Raw genomic sequence first — 20,199 nt, forward strand, 5'->3', positions numbered from 1 at the left:
ACTTTCTAGGGATATATTTAAAATCATTGAAGTGTTCCTAAAAAATATGATATCATAATAATTAATATAAAGCTCGAGAAATAAATGAAATTTCCTTTGAATAACCTTTTTAGAATAAAACATCCCAATGAAGATATTAGATCAATAATGTTTTGAAATTTTTTTACTCTGGCTTTAACCATTTCCAAAAGCAAAAATATTATTCTAATTACCTCTTTTCCAAAAAAGTAAAAAAATTAACTATTGAATGCTAATAATCACTTATCCTTGATATAATAATCTTTTTCATCAATAATACTTTAAAGATGATTCAAGATAAAAACGTTAGATTTTCACCATCAAACATTATAAAAAAGGCTATTCTTTATCAAAGTATTTTTACCCATTATAATAATTAAAATGAAAAATTATTTAAAGCCTATAGGTAAAAAATACTTCCTTAATATGCATTTAGTAGAAATAATTTGTCATCCTATCCTGCACACATAAGGCACATAATAAGGAATTTGAATAATAAAAATAATATCCTCATTAGCTAGGGAAATTTCAAAGTATTCATCTTTAAAAAACTATTCCCTATGCAAAAAATGTTAGAATATTTTGCCCTAAGAAAATATGTTCAATTAACCTTCATAAGGATATAATAAAATAAGGGCAAAAAATGTTCCACAAATGAATAATTAAGTGATTGAAAAAATAAATCTATAAAGAAATACAAATCATTTCATATAATATTTGAAAAATCTCATAATGTAAAATATTGCCTAAATAACATTTGAGATCATTTATTTTTAGGAAAAAATAAATTCAAAGGCAAAATATTAATTAATAATCTTTTAAAATCACTTTTACCTTCAAAATAATAAAAAGCAAATGATTAAAACATACCTACCTTCGCTTGATAAAAATACATTACCTTGGGAATTGTGAAAATATTTGCAAATTATTATTCATACTAATTTACCCTAACAAACATTTTCAAATAATACAATAGAGCAATTGGTAAAAGGGGAGGGTACGTATGGGTAGTTAGGAAGGTTGGGTTGAGAGGTTGAGTGTTCAACTCCCTCTCCTTGCCCTTTTGTAAAAATATATTTTAAAATCATTTATTTATATACAAAATGTAATCTTATTGTAAATCAAAAGTATACTTGCTTAAGATATACTCCATGCTCATACTAACAAATCAGAAATCATTTTGTTAAGGATAAAACAATATATATTTTTTACTGAAATGTTGCAGGCCGTCACTTTCAAATTTGGGCCATTTTTGAGCTTACCGGCACTCCAAAAATATCAAAAATCTTGTAAAAATGGCCTTCAAGGTAGGGTGGATGGTTTGGGCCTCTGTTGAGAGACAAAAATCACCATTTAAAACTCATATTCAAGCCTCAAAAATGGCCTGAATTGCAAAAACGTGAATGAACTTTTGCTGTTGTTGGTGATACTTCTCATCATAGCCTCTCCGCTTCTCTAATATTTGTTGAGCTTCTATAATACTTCAGCTTGAGCACTCAATAGGTTATTAAGAAAACATGTATATGTTGTTTATTAATGAATATATTGTTCATTGTCAACCCGTTGTACAACAATGGCCTGGCCGCCCTATCGGGGATCGGGAGGGCTCTCAAATGCTGCCTATGCCGATACTCGATGGCTTTTACTCGTCGGGTCCCAATGTATCCCAATCATTTATTTAAAAAAATGATTTAATATTTCACCTTTTGAGATAAAAACTTTTTACTTTCTTCTACCAACTATAAAGTATTTGATCATTTGATTTGCTCAAACGTAAAATCTTTTATTTCATGTAACACAAATAATTTAAATACTATACTATTAATTGGAGGAAAAATATAATATTCAAAATTAAACACTTCCTAACTAATATTATACCCAAGAAAAATAATTATAAAATATAAATAAAATGGCTTTCATAATTCATTCAGCGCGATACTCCTGCAAAAGGAAATTTATTAGTATTCTACTATAATCATTTTGACAAAATTTTGAAATTGTATATTGCAAATTTGAAGAAATTGTATTTAGATTAGCCTCATAAAACATATCAAACGATATTGTATGAATTCAAAATTTGAAACATAGGTCCTCACATATACATAAAATATAGAGGAATAATTAATTTGACATAACAGAGTTCAGATGAGAAGAAGTTATGGTTCAAAAAGGCGTACCTAGCTTGATTATGTATTTGCAACCATATACATACCTGGAAATCGACCACCTTGTTCATGCATCAAAGTAAGTTGCAGGGAACTCGGAGTGGAATAGATACTTGATCTAAATAATTGCAGAGAGAGATTTGCTTCCTAGTATGAATCTGGAACCTTAAAATTTTTAATTTTTAAGGGTCCAACACATGCCTCATGTGATACAAAATATTTGTGTTCTTCATTTGATAAATCATCTAACAATTGTGATATAGCTAAAGCTTCTTTTCATAAAAATGTAACTATCAATCTACAATAATTGATAGTTGGGATGATAATAAAAAAGGATGTTCTCCAAATAATGTTAGACTTAAGACAATTGGAAGAATAGGATATATGAGAAAAGTTCCTACGAACATTGTACCAATTATGAGGCTAAATAATGAATATCTTGGAAAGGGAAAAGAAGATGATGTTACAAGTACAACAAGTACTAACAAATCCATTCAAGAAAAGGACATACAAAAAAAATGTGTTGGGATCTTAATCCTCGTAGGTTTTGTGGACTAAGGGATCATTCTAAAAAAATATGTTGAAATAAAAAGTGGAAAAAGGAATCTATGGTAGAATATATGCAAATGAGCTATGGATAGATTTATGGATCTAATTGGAAAAAGATAACATATATGTTTAAAAGGTTTTACAATTATAAATATTGATATGTCAAGAATGATAGCAATCAAGAAAAGTGTAAATATCTGAGTAGAGATAGAGTGTGCCAAGATGGGTGTTGCTAAGCATGTTAGGGGGATGTTGTTGAAACGAAGTGAGGAATAATGACAAAGACTCAACAAAAAGATGTCACAAAAATTAAGAGGAATTCTGCTAAGGAAGTATCATGGAAAGAAAGGTAATCATGAAGGATACAAGTGACTTTACCAAGTTTTCTTGAGAAAAATATAATATTATAATCCTAAGGAGAATGTTGGCAAAAAATATGGTTGTGAGGCACCATAGATGTCATTTGGGTCATTTATAGACGCATATATCTATTATATACCCATTAAATATCCTTAAAACACCTCTAATATTCTTAAATATGCTATAAAAGGGTAAAATATTCAAAAATTAAAGGAAAATTAGTGGGAATAAGTTAATTAAGAGTTATTATGAAAGGATGTTATAGAAAGGCATCATGAAGAGGTATAAAGAGGTCGTTAATCCTATGAGGATCCAGTTAATACTGAGAGGGGGGGGTGAATCAGTATTAACACAATTTATAACTTCAAATCAAAATACCATTTACAACATATTTGAAATCATTTAATACATGAATCTATCCCTTTAGCAGATCTCATACACTTTTTACCCACTTGTGCAATCTTATTAATTAGAATATTCACCAACTAGATATCTGATCAACACATACTCATACTGACTTATTATCAGATCAGAATACTTCATCTATCAATTCATTAACAAAACTAGTAACCACTTATAGATTTCTAAAAAATAATAGTAAACTTATCATAACCGGTAATTAGAAATAATGCATGAAAGTATAAACACTATGAAAAGACATTCCACACATGAACACCAAGATTTTTGATTTGGAAACCCAAATGGGGAAAACCACGTTGGGGATTGGTACCCACAATAGTTTGTACTCCTCTGAAGTACGCCCTGTTAGGAGCTTACAATACGCCCGGTTAGGAGCAGACCCTATTAGGAGTCACTCAGTTAAGGGATTTGCCTATCACTCCAGCTAGGAGCTTAATGATCTATTAGGATCAACCTAGTTAGAGGATTTAAACACTCTTTTGTGAGGTTCCCTGTTAGGGGACTTAGATGGCAAAGGCCTGTTAGGACCTACCCGGTTAAGGGATTTATGCTGCTGTAACTGTTAGGGAACAATATTGAAAAAATGATCTGTTACTTTGCACTTTCAGCTTGCTAAATTAGATCTAGTTATGCTTTATAGTCTGCAACACTTGGGCAGATCTCTATCTTCTCTACGATGACTTAAATCATTCTCGTAATGCCACCGACACATGAAAAATTAGTTGTGTCGCCCTAAATAGCCATAACAACTAAGTCGGCCATAAAACCTAATTGCATCTTGAATTTATAATACAGATCATATCAGATCAATATCCAGATCATTACAATAATTTCTAATGCAATATCAACCATTGATTGTTCATAACCCATCACAAAAATACGATATGTACAAAAGTCAAACCCTTATAACATTCCGCTAAGCACTTTGCACATTCCCGAGAAATTCTACCATCTTCCGCGCCAAAACACAATTCAAATTATTCACGCGGGTTGTGTCATGTTATCTCCTTCATGTAAATTCACCACCAATCATCGTCATATCAAAAATCATTACCGGTTGAGTGAATTCATCACCGGTCCTAAAACCCTACTAAAACCCTATCACAACTCCATCAAAAATTCAAAACATGCCTTCCGGTAATCAACATAGAATGTAGTTCTGATCACATACACAAATCCATCATAAAAGCTTATGTCACAAACCACAAGTCTCCAACCATCACCGATTTACCAATTCAATCAAAATCTTTTCTTTTACCGGTTGAAGTCCTAATTCTTAGTCTTGCTGATAAACATTGTCATACTTACAAATTCTAAATCCGGTAGACCAAATTACTTATCAGACATCAAAGTTCATCTATAACCATCATCAAACATTAATTGACATAGGTTTCCATCAATGACAACACAAATAGTTGATCATGTCATCGTCATTCTCCTACCGATATAGTCATCAACTCATCTGCATCTGTTATGCCAATCATGCCAACATAAGCTAAATAAAGAGGGAAAAGTGGGTGATAAGAGTGTGCAAACATATATGGAATAATATGGTTTAAATACATGTGGAAATTTCATTACACCAAGGTTGAATTTATAAGATAGAATATTAAACATTACACTTGGGTCAAGGTTTTTCTATCAACATAGCACATCAATGCTGGGGAGGAGAAGTGCCCATATTGTATCTCTTTGTATTGAGATAGAGTCTTCTTTAGGCAAGGTTGGTCCTCCAAGGTTAATGGTGTATGGTGGTATATGACCTTATATTCTCTAGGTATCCTTTGCATGGTAATATGTCACTAAAGGTATAGATGTTAACATTCTTATAAAGTAGGGATGGATGTCATCCTTTGGAGTCCATGAGGAATAACATGCCTACTTATATAGATAGCTTATTATTATTATTTTCATGTCTTTCTTGTGTAAGAGCAATGAAACCAGTTGAACTTTTATCCTAGAAAATATCATTAGCCATTGTGTCTTTTTTTTTTTTTCGTCATTTGATTCTATCTTAATGCCAAAATTAACCAAAATGGTCATTTTGTTGAAAATTCCATCAGATATTACATCTTAGTCACATAGAACCACATTTGATATCCTTTGACACATTCGATTATCTAGTGAAGTGATGTAGAGGCCTACCCAAACTCCTAATGACAAGCCCAAATGAGGTTAGGCTAGTGACCCTTCAACTCTCCACAAGGGTCCTGCAAGGAAGGACTCTACACCTTGGATGAAACTACTCACACACTCAATAGTTATGAGCCTACTCAAGATGAGTAAAAGGCTTCAACTCTTCAAAAGTACCTTACCGATGATCCCTACTCCTTGGGAATTTGTATTTGGTCCACACATAACATCTAAGACCTCTTTCAAGCACTAGTTTTGATCTTGGGCATCAAATCCTTAAACCTCCTTTATGAACCTACCCCCTAGGCTTGTAGCCCTATTTGATGATAGAATGGATCTTAACTAAAAAATGTTCCACACACCCATACAAAAAACTTAGAATTTGAGAAACCCTTTTGGAAGTTATACTTATCTCCAAAATGGTTTGATCAGATCTGCAAATATAAGGTCTACTCCCTTTAGAGGCTAAGAGACCTAATTGGGGCAATTAGCCCTATTTTCCAAAGCAACTACCTTTACTGATAGAAAAAATGAAAAATCAACTTAATAGGCATGTGGGGGTTATTTATGAACCTCTAATTCCAGGGTTGCATGCTTGGAATCCATCGCTAAGACAAATTTTGATGACTGTCCTAAAACTTGTCCTAGGTAGTCACATAGAGATGCCTACCTAAATCCATTCTTTTCTCCACACAACAAGGTCTCCCCTGCAAAAAAACATAAAATCACTAAAATAAAAAGGCTTATCCTACATCCCTCCAAAGGAAGAGTCTTCTAATGGACTGGAGTGCAAGATAAAGCCATTTTGGTTCAAAACCCTCTCCAAACCCTCACTTTCTGGGTCACAGTCAGTAAAATGGAGGGTTCTCTCTACTCCAGGATGATTAAGACCTCAGACCACCACCAAAAGAAGTATAATTCATATCCCTATCTACTCCATGTATTTTGGGGTTCAAACCAATTTGTACAGTCATGTACAACACCTGCAAACTCAGAATTGTTGGGAAAACTGAAGTATTTTGAATATTATTGCTTCATAAACTCCAACTATAACAACAAATACCTTGGGAATCGATCCGAAAAGTCTTATATGACTCTTCAATAGTTTCCCACCGAATTTGGAGTAGGTTGGAGCCATTGAAATTCTTCCCCCAATCGAATTACAAAAAGTTGCACTTTTGCACTCAAAAGTTGCATTTTTGCAAATTTGCATAAAACGTTGTCATACTTCCTATGGTTGGGATCCACACACATGGACCAACCAAACACACACAAAATATGTCTCAAACCTATCAAACAAAAATCTAAACCATCTACTACCCCTCTTTACCACATTGTCCTAATTGGCTTTTCAAATTGCTTAATTGGTGACATGGGCTTACATGGTGGGGATTATTTGCATAAATGAAACACAAGACACTCTAACACATCCTAATGGTCCTAGTATTCATCCTTAGGGTCATGAATAGCTTGTTGATGAGGTTCTCCTGCACCATGAAGCATTTGACTAAGCATGAAAAATTGAAAATTTAGGTTTGGACCCAGATTGCCATGATTGATTCGTCTTATGATGCATTTGAGACTTTTCATGATGGATTTGATTAGTTTGAAATTATTTTTTATTATCAAAGCCACATTTGACCTTTTTTGAGCAAGAATTGATTTGTAGCCTATAAACTAACTAGAAATTTTTTTGACAAAATAATGCAATTAAATCCTTTTTTGATGCATTTGACACATTGTACATGTCACATTTTACCTGTATTTAATTGCAACTAATTTAGACTGTCACATGGTTGGTTACTATCTTAAGATCCTAAAATTCAAAACTAGACCTATACATATACATACTAGAGAGTGAATATCAAATATACAAACATATCTACCATTCAATTTTTCATCCATCCTTTCCCAAAAATTACATCTCACCATAATATCCATAGGAATTAGATATATCTAAGCTTGGATAAATTTCTTAGTCATCCAAAAGCTATCATTTATCATTCCAAAATTTCTCATTATTATCTAGATATTAAATCCTTGTATCTTTAATTTAATCTTTTTCTTGGAAGTTTGCCTTCTCCAAGTCGACAATCTAGTTAGCCTATTAGTGTCATAGATTAGATTAGGATTTTTGGGTACTTCTAAGTTGGTCTATTTCTCTCCCTTATCTATTGGCTTGTACTCATTAGTATAGTTCAATTTCAATATATCTATCAATCCCTATCATTTTTATATAATTATAGATCATTTTAATTATAGTTGGCATCATCTAATTGCTAGACTTGTGTGAATATTGCTATCATTAATGTCAAACCAGTTATTTGGTTTGGACCAGACAATATTTACAGTTTGTTATTGGTAATCCAGTTATCCAATTTGGTTTGGATTTTGTATGTAGTTGGTGTGTGTATTTTTTTTTATGAGTAGGTGTTGTGCCTTCTAGTATTGTTGTGAGATGTGTTGCTGTAAGATGGAGTTGATATATTGGAGTGACTTTTGGAAGATTCCTATCTTCAAAATTCTGAATTGTGCTTACATTAGTTCTATTAATAGTTATGCATCTCGGTATCAACTATTTTGGTTATATCAGGTGTATCTCTTCATGTCTCATGGTTTAGTATCCTTGGTACATGTGGAATCTATATTTTGGAGTTTTGGAGATAACATGTTTGAGTTTTATGATAATGGGTCAGTATCTATGGGTCCAGATGACCTTGTCCCATTCTACTAATTAAGGTACATACATCGGTAAAATAATCATGGAAAATGAAGCGTGTAAAGATCTTGCGAAGGCCGACTTAGTTGTCACATTTGTGTTCAAGGATTTATTGGGTAACGTGTTGTGCTAGGCCAACATATTATCCATGTGTGTAAGCTTTTCGGTATATATAGAAAGTATGGATAGAAGATGAAAGTGTGTAGAATGAAATAGTATGCGAATTGTAATATGTAGACAATGAAGGGAGTTAGTATAGAGTTAGAGTGCAGATTGTGTTGCAGTATTGTAGTAGTTCTTTACCGGATTTGTTGTAAGTACTTAAGGAAAGTAGTACAAATATCTTTCACTGAATCTTCTGTAAGGGTTGTGTATTGTGATTTGAGCCTAATCTTGGAACTGATCTCATGCATTCAGAGATGCAATCCTTTTTCAATTTATTCTTTTTGCAGTGAGCATTCCAGTAGTAAGCCGATTTTGTGTTTTTGTTGTGAGAATTTTGGCAGTGAGTCGTTCTTGTAATCTGGCAATGAACCACCCCTTCTATAAAATATCATATAACTAGTTATATTCTTTTGAGAGTTAACACTCTCTTTGGTTTTTCCCATTTGGGTTTTCCACATATAAATTTCGGTGTTTCTCATGTAGCTGTGTTTTTATGATAATTCTATATTTGTTGTTAAGTATAATTAATGAGTTTAATATTTCGGCAAAAGGTATAAGTTTGGAGAAAGTTTCAAAATCTGTGGGAATACTGATTCACCCCGCCTCTTAGTATTTTGGTCCCTTCAACCAATTCAACAATTGGTATCAGTGCTTTGGTCCCTTGTTTGTAAGCTTAACCACTTGAGGGAGATTTGTGTTGGTTGAATCATGACACTTCTGTGCATTATTGGAGAATTTCAATAGGATGAAGACTTGAAGATAACTCTTGAAGGTTTGGAAAGTGCTGAATCAAAGAATGAGGAATTGAAAGAAAATGTGAAGGTAGCAAATGAATGTGTACAAAAGTTGAGAGAGAAAATCCGAAAATCCAAGCTGAGGCATAAGGAGGTTAACAATCAATTGAAGCAGGTAAATGAGACAATTAAAGATCTGATGCAAAAGATTGAGGAGAAGGATAAATAAGAGGAGTCTCTGAAAGAAACAATCAAGCTAAAGTCTGAGGAGTGTGAGAAGATAGAGCAAGAAGTGAAGAAGCTAAAGATAAAGAATAAGGTTCTTGATAGTATCAAACTTTTGAAAGACCTAATCAACATGCAAAAAGCTCATTTGGGCAAGACTAGACTTGGTTTTCAACCGAGTGAGTGTTTGGATCATAATGATAAGGACAAAAGCAAAGAGATTGAAGTTGAGAAGAAACTAGAAAATGCATGAAAGACTCAAAATCAGGTTACTAGTACGAGAAGGCCACTGGTTTGTTAACCAATGCACAAAGGTACCCATCTTTTAATGGTTATTATTTTCAATGCAATAAATTTGGACTTAAGGCTTTAAAATGTAGAAGCATTCAGTGTTATAGTTGCAAAAGGTTTGTTTATAAGGCAAATCATTGTAGAAACCATGCTATCAGTCAAAATCATAATCCGGTTGAAGAAAATAAAATGAATTACAACTTTCATGGATATTGTTATACTTGTAATGACTATGGTCACAAAGATAATCAATGCAGATATAGATCCCATCCAGCAAACACTATAAGGAAGGTTTAAAGTTGTTTCAAGTGCAAGAAATCTGTACATTATGCTAATCAATGTGGAAATAGAAATATGGAGAAATCAATTGAGAAGAGCATGATGAAGAATGATCAATCAAAGAAGAAAGAAAATTTGGTCTAGAGAAAGAAGTAAACATAGGAAGCGAGCCTGACATATCAGAATCTAGTGTAGGCACCTCTTCCTTTGGTAACTAAGCATAGTGCTTTAGATCAAGGGGAGTTCTCTTTTGAAAGACAAATCTTTTATCCTCCCCTATCTAAGTGGATCATGTTGTTGATCCATCATGACTATGTTGAAAAGCTATCTAACAATCAAAGGTATTTTGTTGACATCATCGATAAGACAGTTCTTGGTGGAAAAACCCTAAAAGGAGATTTTTGGCAAGATAAGTATTAGGTTTATGAATGAATTATTTCATTACGAATAGTAGAGAGATAGAAGAGAAGGAGAGAAAACAATCATGGAAGGAAAAATGATCATTAGAGAATCTAGTAGCGCAAAATTTTAGGTTTTGGAAAAGGTATTCTTGGATGAATTTGACTTGGAAAAAATTAGAAATGTTGAAGCTAGTCTAAGTGATGTTTAGTTGTAGAAAGTTAAGGAATTGGAGTACAAAGGCCTAAATTTGTGGATTAAATTACCTTGGTTCGATGATGCGAAGGTTATCAAGATGATCCTTAGTTATGTGTTGGATGACAACATCATGTTGGATAAACCCTATCTAATCACGAAGGAGGTTATCTTAGAGATCGCCAATTTATGCAACAATGGAGATGTTCCGGCTAAGAAGTCAATTAAGAATACAGAACTAGAAACTCTATCTAACATAAAAGGTGATCAATGAGCATTGATCATTGGCAAGATCATTAACCCTGTGGTGAGGTATGTTTCCTGTAGAATTTCTTATAAGATATATTTCAAGAATAGGGAAGGTGTCACTTTGACAATTATGATATTTACGGCTCATATGCTTGTAATGGAAAACAAATAATTTGACTTGTATGAATTGTTGAGAGAATTATTGTTGGAAAATATCAAGATGTCAAAAGTGCAGAATTATCATTTCTATTTTGGTCCATTGCTTGTATGTTTGATCATGTATCATTTGGGATACCTTCCAATGAAAGAGAATGTTATATGGGAATCTGGTGTCCTGATTGCAAGGTAGATATTTATATATTTGAATAGTCTAGATAGTAAAGAGGAATCTCATAATGCATATTTCAAATCCATTGTGGCATGTTGGCTTGGTATCCCCTATATCTAGTTCTGGAGGTTCTTCCTTTGGAAAAAGAAAAACAAGACAGTTTGTTTCTATGAGTATCTTAGAGCCAAAGAAAAGAAAGAATTATTTTCATGAGAGAGATATTGTTGTAAAATTGAGGATCCAAAGTCTCCTGTAGCTGAAGGAGAGCTAGCTAAAGCATCAAATGATGAGTCAAACTTGCTGGAGTTGGTTGGTAGCTTTGATGGAATCAAGAAAATTGGAAAGATGTGTCTGACCTCAATTGAGTCTAGTAGAATGAAAGATGTTTTATTGAATCACTTGATCCAAAATAGTATGAGCATTGAGGATATCAATAATTTGCTTTCAAAATATCCAAATGAAATTCTTAAAGAGAATTTATTTGAGCAATCTGTTGAGGTTGGAGTACATGAGAATTTGTTGAAATAATGTGTTGATGTGTAGAAAGTCCTATCTGTGTGTATTGTGGAATTGAGAGACTGTATCCATATTGCCAAAAGAGTCTACAGGTATTGCATCACTTGGACGACAACTGTAGTGAAGCACAAAGCCAAAATTTATGCTATTGAAGATGAGTTGAGTGCTTTAGGAAAATCTTTTGATTTTCTAGAAGATAAGGATGTTGAGCAGAGGAAAAGAATAAAATCTCTTCAAGTTGAACACTTATTCTTGCAAAAGCAGAGAGAAGACTTTGTAAACATGTTTTGGAAAGCAAAAGAGATTGTTGAGGCAAAGTTGGAGCATTTTTAGCATTGCTTGGTAGTGTTGTTGAGTATGAGAAGAAACGATCTACTTCAGACAGTTTCTCCCATGTTGTTGATCTATTGGTGGAATACATAAGCCTTTCAATTAGCATTGAATTGGTCATATATTCTTGGGAAGTTCTTATTCCATAACTGAAGGAGAAATACAAACTTATGTTTCCAAAGAAGAGCTTATTCCATAACTAAAGGAGAAATACAAACTTATGTTTCCAAAGAAGAGCAGCTAAAGGTTCTATTTGGTTTGATATTCAATTTTTGATATCATGTACATACTCTATTTTTCTTTCTTTTGTTTTTCATCAAAGGCATCCTTTTTCCTTGATGTCAAAAGGGGGAGAAAGGAATGTGGATTTTGGATATGAGGAGTTGTATGAGTTAGGGGGATTTGAGTTATATGTAGATCTATTTTGGATATGTTTTGCCATGAATGAAAAAGGGGGAGATTGTTATACTTGTGTAAATATTATTGTTATTGATGTCAAACCAGTTGTCCGATTTGGATCCAAAAATATTTATAGTTTATTGTTGTCAATCCAGCTTTTCAGTTTGATCTGGATGTTGTATGTAGTCAGTGTCTATAGTTTTAATTATGAGCAGGTTTTGTGCCTTCTGGTATTGTTGTGAGATGTGATGCAATAAGATGGAGTTGATATATTGGAGTGACTTCCAAAAGATTCCTATCTCTAAAATTCTGAATTGTGCTTATATTAGTTATGGTAATAGTTATGCATCCCAATATTAGCTATTTTGGTTATATCAGGTGTATCTCTTTATGTCTCATGGTTCGATATCCTTGGTATGTGTGGAATATATATTTTGGAGATATCATGTTTGATTTTTGTGATAATGGGTCAGTATCTATGGGTCTGGATGACCTTGTCCCATTCTAATAATTAAGGTATATGCATCGGTAAAATAATTATGCAAAAGGAAGCATGTAAAGATCTTGCGGAGGCCAACTCAAATGTCACATTTGTATTCAAGGATTTATTGGGTAACATGTTGTGCTAGGCTGACATATTATATGGATACAAGATGAAAGTATGCAAAATGAATTAGTGTGTGAAGTGCGAGGTTTAGACAACAATGGCAGTTGATGCAGAGTCAAAGTGCAGACTGTGTTGTGGTATTGCAATAGTTCTTTACTAGACTTGCTGAAAGTACTTGAGGAAAGTAGTACAAAGATATTTCATTAGATCTACTATAAGGGTTGTGTATTGTGATCTGGGCTTAATATTGGAACTGATCTCATGCACTCAGAGATGCAATCCTTTTTAGTTCATTCTTACTTTTTGCAGTGAGCATTTTGACAGTAAGCCAATTTTATATTTTTATAGTGAGCATTCTAGCAGTGAGCCATCTAATAGTGAGCCACCCCTTATGTAAAACATCATATAACTAGTTATATTCTCTTGAGAGTTAACACTCTCCATGGGTTTTCCCATTTTTGGACATTTAAATTCCAATGTTTCTCATGTGCCTGTATTTTTATGATAATTCTATATTTGTTGTTAAGTATATTGATGAGTTTAATATTTGGCAAAAGGTTTAAGTTTGCAGAAAGTTTTTGAATATGTGGGAATATTGATTTATGCCCCCTCTCAGTATTCTAGTCCCTTAAACAAATTCAACACTAATACCATGCAACATCAAAATTAGTCACACCAAATCTAACACATTGTCATTTTTTTCAAAACATGTACTTAATCCTATTCCAAAAACTCGTAAACAAACATGATGGATTTAGTTGATAAATTGGTTATAGGAGTTAAAATATCTATTTCAAACCCAATTCATCAAAACATACCTCCAATTCAACCATCATTATCATAGCAACCTTTAGTCTCTTATGAGACTATGCTATCACAACCAATAGATCAATCATATCAATCCAACTTACATAATTCTTAATATTATCTAACCTAACATATTCATGTATCTCACCCCAATCACCACCACACCATCCACAATTCAAAAATTACTCTACCAACAAACCAAATCACCTAGCCATATCACCAAATTCATCCCCATGAAAAATCCTCAAAATGACTCATACATTCCTCCAAACAACTCCCTACTAAACATTCTCCAAATACCAACACGAAAATACACTCATCTTGGAGAAACAATGAATCTTTCTTAAGAAATTTTTTCTAGTCAAACATCATCACAAATTTCCTAAAATTATTTAATATGAACCAAAAATCAAACCATCATGGTGGAAAGACATGGAATTTTGTGATTACCATAGGACCAAAGGACATAAAACTCCTAATTTAAAAAATTTTAAAAATCTCATTCAAGAAATTATCAATCAAGGTGAAATTACTATTAAAGATCATCCTAATAATTCAATTACAATGAGAAACTAGACATATATCAAGATACTCTTTCTATTCATGATCAAAATAATCACACCAATAATACGTATGGCCATAACATATTAGCATCATATAATCCTATATTAGTCTATATAAAAGAGGTTATCCTGCAAGTAGTATCCATCTCTCCCACCATTCCTTCATCCCCTAAAGCTCTGCAATATTAATCTACATTATCTCCATTAAACAACTCATCGAATAATGACACTTTTTAGAATTTCCCCAAGGGCTATCCACAATAGATATTCATGAAATCCAAGATAATCCATTTATGGATACAAATCCATTCTATGATTACAAAAATCCTAGATCCAATGCCATCATGTGATCAACTGTCAATCAATCCCAATCTAAAGAGTGTCATTCAAAATCCATTCCTATCATTATAAAATATTGGATCCATCTTAGAACCACACAAACATGTCCAAACTCATACTCCACCATTAGGATTGTATCTATGTCAAGAGAGTAATCTAAAGTATAAAGAAATGAGTCCTAAAATAGGTCAAGATCAATATCTAAAAACTCTCCCATTCCATCTAATTTTTGACTAGTATCACATCTCTCTATAGTCTCATGATGATCTCATTGTTGGCAAATGCACACTCCAATGAGAAATTGTAGGTTTTTGAAGGTATTGTCATTGATGGCAACCTTGCAATCCTATGATACCGGCAGGCACCGACACTGACAGACTCAACACCGACATATAGATCATCGACACCAAAAAGATTGATCACCAGCACCATGGCCGACAAGAATTTTGTTTAAATGTATTTTGTATTTAATTGTAAAATCTTTTTTAAGCTGACTTGGTGGATTGTAACATGACTCATATATGTATGAGATCATTGTAGATCATTTATAATGAGAAAGAAGATGGAAGGAAAAATGCAGACCTAATATACGAATTGTAAGGCAGATATAGGATAAGGGTTTATGTATGTAGTAGAGCTTAAACCGGTACTGAATCTAGCATAGTAGATGCTGATCTGAAGCAGTACAAGACATTGGATTAGTATAATCCATTTTCTAAGTTAGTGTGACTTCCTTTTGTAATTGAGCAGTGAGCTCTAGGCACTTGGCCTTCCTGCATGTGCAGGCCCCTATTGTAAATAGTAATATTCTCTTATTGGCCAGTAAGTGAATATTGTGGGTCACAAATCCCACCGAGGTTTTTCCTACACCAGGTTTCCTCATTAAAAATACTGTGTTATGGTGTGTCTCTTATGTTGTGGTTATTGCTCTTATTTACTGCATTATTTTTGGTTTACCAGTACACAATTTTGATATGCTTTTCATGCTATAAGTTAAGAAATTTATTATATCGGCCAGATACTGATTCACCACCCCCTCTCAGTATCTTTGGGAATCCTAACAATTGGTATTAGAGCTTGGTCCTCTATTTTCAAAAGCCTAACAACTTGAGGAAGATCTTGACACCGGTAAAGATGGAAAACTTGAGAAAGCAATTGGAAACAACTCTTTTAGACTATGATGTAGAAAAAGTGAAGAATATCAAACTTGAGGATGATCTGAAGGTTGCACAGGATATTATTTGAGGACTTCAAGAAAATTTCACTATAGCAAGGAATAAAAGAAGAGAACTTTGTGAAAAGATGAAGAATGATGAAGATGAAAAAGAAACTCTTAATGATCTGGTAAACAAACTGAGACAAGAGAACAGTACAATGAAGAATGAGATGCAAGATATGACTATGAGATTTTGTAAAGAAACTAAAAATTGGAAGAAGAATGAAGAGGAATTGGTTAGAAGACTAAATTATGCTAGAAATGAAAACACAAGACTTAGTCATGAAAATGATATGTTAAAGACAGATTTGATGCATACACAAAATGACAAAACTGAACTCATGAGACAAAAAGGAATCTTGGAGAGTGAACTGGCTACTGCAAATCAACACAAGGAAAAATTCAAGAAAAGTTCAGAAGAACTTGATGATATGCTGAAGAATCAGAAACTAAATGGTGATGCAAATGGCCTTGGATTTGAAGTTGGTGAAAGCTCTGGTACTGCAAATAATCATGATCATAGTAAACCGGTAAGACAACCTAATGCTTACAAATTTAATGGAAAATGATTTAACTGTAACATGTATGGTCATAGAGAAAATCAGTGTAGATCTAGAAATTATCAGAACACTAATACACCCATCAGTGAATGTTCTAAATGCAAAAAAGTTGGTCATAATTTAGAAAATTGTAGAATGAATGTAAGATGTTATGTTTGTGGAAGATTTGGACATCTATCTAATCAATGCAGAACACAAACCAACATAGGATATGGGAAAGCTATTCAGAAAAACAATGTGACTTGCTATGCTTGTAACAAGATTGGACATATTGCTAAAATTTGTAGAAGCAAGACACCATCAACAAATAACAAAGGACCTAGCTTGAAAGGTTAAGAAAAGGTTGAAGAGGTAAAGCAAGAATTCTCAAAACAATGGATCAGAAAGTTAGATCAGAATGTTGATGTGAATACTCCTCCACCGGCAAAACAAAGTAACACTCCATTGACAGGAGACTCTTCATCTAACTGAAGGAAAATCCTTTGAGGGTTTAGCAACAAACTGAAAAACATGCTAATATACCCTTGGTTGATGGTGAGAAGTTGAATTACTTCTTTACCAGCAGATGAGTTAAGTTGTGACTTAATCAGCAAGCATTAAATATGGTAGTTGGAGAAAATAACATTATAAAGTAAGCGTTTTGGCTCTTTTTCATTCACCGAGCATTCAAATCTTCGAGAGCATGAAAATTCCTGAGCGAAGGCATCCTTAGCAAAAAAGTGAAGCAGTTCATCCAAGCACTCATCCTTAAGGTAGATTGAGGTATTTATAACTATGGCTTCCTCATCCACACTTGAATTTATTGCAAAACCTACTGTGATTGAAGTTATCAAGTGCCCTAGATCCGTATTCAAACTTGTTCTTGAAATAGCAAAGAAAGATGATACCCTAGGTGCATTTTCTCAAATTCCTAAAGGAGTAGTATATGCTGAAGATCCTAGGATATACATACATTGTCATATAGAGGAATTAGGAGATGATGAAATCAAGAAAATGTATAGGACTGTGATTTGTGATAAATCTAGAAATATCAAACTAGAACATAAGATAGTGGAAACCCTAGGTTTTACTGAAATCCTTAGTGTCCTAGATTTTCCCAAGGATGTTATAAGGATTGTGCTAGGTAGAGTGCATGGTGAATTCTTTTGGTTGGATTCAATTCATAAGATCACCAAAGAAGCAGTTAAGGTAGTAACAAGGTTACCTTTCACCGGTAGCAGGCCTGACAGAACTAAAGAGGTCTCCAATGACACAGTAATGAACCTAACCGGTGCAACATTTGACAAGAGATCACTTAGAGTCAATGATGTGAAGGACATAAATGTCAGATTTTTCAGTATGATTTTAGGCTACAAGGCTACACATGCAAATAGGTTAAACTCAGTATCTAGCCTATGTATTAAAAGTGCATATGACATGGTAAATGATAATGCTAGAATAGATGTGTGTGAATGGCTTAAAGATGAATTAATAGACAATTTGAAGAAGATCAAAGGAGATAAGAAAGGAACTTTTAGATTTGGAAATTTTCTTGTATGTCTAATGATGTGCATTACTAAGCAAGTACCCGGTATTGGTAGGAGAGATTTTGGTTTTGATATACCGGAAGGAAAGCAACTATTGGATACATTAAACAACATGGGAGAAAAACATAAATGAACATTTTCAAGCACTAAAGGCTCGAATGAAGACAAGAATTAGGCTGTCTCAGGCAATTGTGGATAAATATCAAAAGGAAATATGTTTTGTAATTAAGAAAGATGAAATCTGGATGGAGGCAGTTGTCCCTAGAACAATCTGGGTAGCTGAAATGGGATATGAAACAGATGATAACATCATTGAAACTTATGCAAAAGCCCTCCTTGAAGCACCAAAGGAACCCTCTGAGAAAGTATTTGGAAATACAGAAACAAATGAGAGTTGTATTCAGTCACAGAAAAGAGTTAAGAAAGTTGAGCAAACAGTGAGGAAGGGAACTAGACAAGCTAAAGCTATTAAGAAAGATGTATTGAAGCAAACTGGTATTAAGGAAAGTGAGTTGGAAGGACTTCAACTGGAAACTCATCTTTCACTAATTGCAACTTCTTCTAAAAGTGATATATCAATAGTATTCAAAAGGGTAGAAAGGAAAAGAAAACCCTCACTGGTACCCTCACCCACACCTAGGAGAACAAGGCAAAAGAAACAAGTAGTAAGGCCTCCAGTTAAGAAGTTGACTCCGAAGAAGAAGAAGGTAAAAAAAGACATTTCTCCACTCGATAAACTCCTTAGTGAAATAACAGAGGATGGAAAGTTGAAGAACATTAGCAAAATATATAATACACTTTCCACGGATGACAGAGAGAGCATAGAAAATAGTGTAATTTTACACTTGGATATTTACAAGAAATTTTTGATGGAAATTGTTGATGAAATACCCACTGATCTTTATAGAAGACTTGAAGCTAGAAGGGTAGCTATTGTTGAGCTGGATAAGAAAATAAAAATTGAAAAATTACTTGCAGTTCACCCAATGAACTCACCTAAAGAGACTGATCAATTAATCAATGAGGCCAACTGGACAGTATTTTCAACTGGTCACCAGCATGTAGCATGGATGGCAGGAAGAATGAATGAAATTTTAGAAGAGAGCGCAGACCAATGAGACATATTCTTTGTTGAAAAGGAGAAACAAGAAGAACTCAAAAGACCCAAGACTATCAGAGTATATCAAAATGACAGGGATAAGGGGAAAGGTAAGGAAGGTGGACCTCTAAACCTAAAAGATAGCTGATAACTTACCCTCACCTCTTTCTGATACTCCACCGGTAGAAACAATTGACACACAACTAGCTACAGAGAGTATGGAGACTCCTCTAGAGGATACAAATCCTGAGTCTGAAGTTTTGTATACCATGAATGTAGATACACAAGAGGTGAATATTGTGGTAGATAAAGAGACCACTGAGGAAAAGAATAAATATATGGCTACTAAGCCACCGACTATAGATGTTGAGGTTGGAGTTAGTGAGATTGAAAATATAAGCACTAAAAAACCTATAGATAAAGAGAAACCGACAGAGGACACCAGTGAGAAACAATCTGAAGCACCGGTAGATGAAACTGAAAAACAATCAGAGGTGAATATAGAGAAACTGACAATTGAGAGCTCAAAGAAATCCTCTAAGGCACTAGAACAGAAATGGGAACACCCACAGGTTGATACACAGGTTGTGAAATAGGCTGAGATTCAAACAGAGATAGTGCCACCGGTAACAACTGAAAAGCCTAAACCTTTTCTAGTAGAAATGCAAACACAAACTGACCTACCAGAGGTTGAGACAAACAAAGTTACTACTACAACGGATAGCATGAAAATTATGAAAAAAGTTGGACAGACATCTGGTACTTGCACAAGCCTATAAGGCTATTGATAACACAATTCTTATTCTTAAATTGATAGCACCCAAGTGTATTGTGGATAATAAAGATTCTTTAGGTCAACTTGATACATTGTCTAAATACATCATTGGTAACATTTTGACAGTTGATCAGAGAAATGAGAACACATTCAGGGAGAGAATGATTAAGGAGAAAGACAAATTCTTTGAGAAAATAGTGAAGAAGAATAAAGAGAAAATAGAAATCTTATTA

The sequence above is a fragment of the Cryptomeria japonica genome, chromosome 10 (assembly GCF_030272615.1).
Source record: "Cryptomeria japonica chromosome 10, Sugi_1.0, whole genome shotgun sequence".
NCBI classification, from domain to species: domain Eukaryota; kingdom Viridiplantae; phylum Streptophyta; class Pinopsida; order Cupressales; family Cupressaceae; genus Cryptomeria; species Cryptomeria japonica.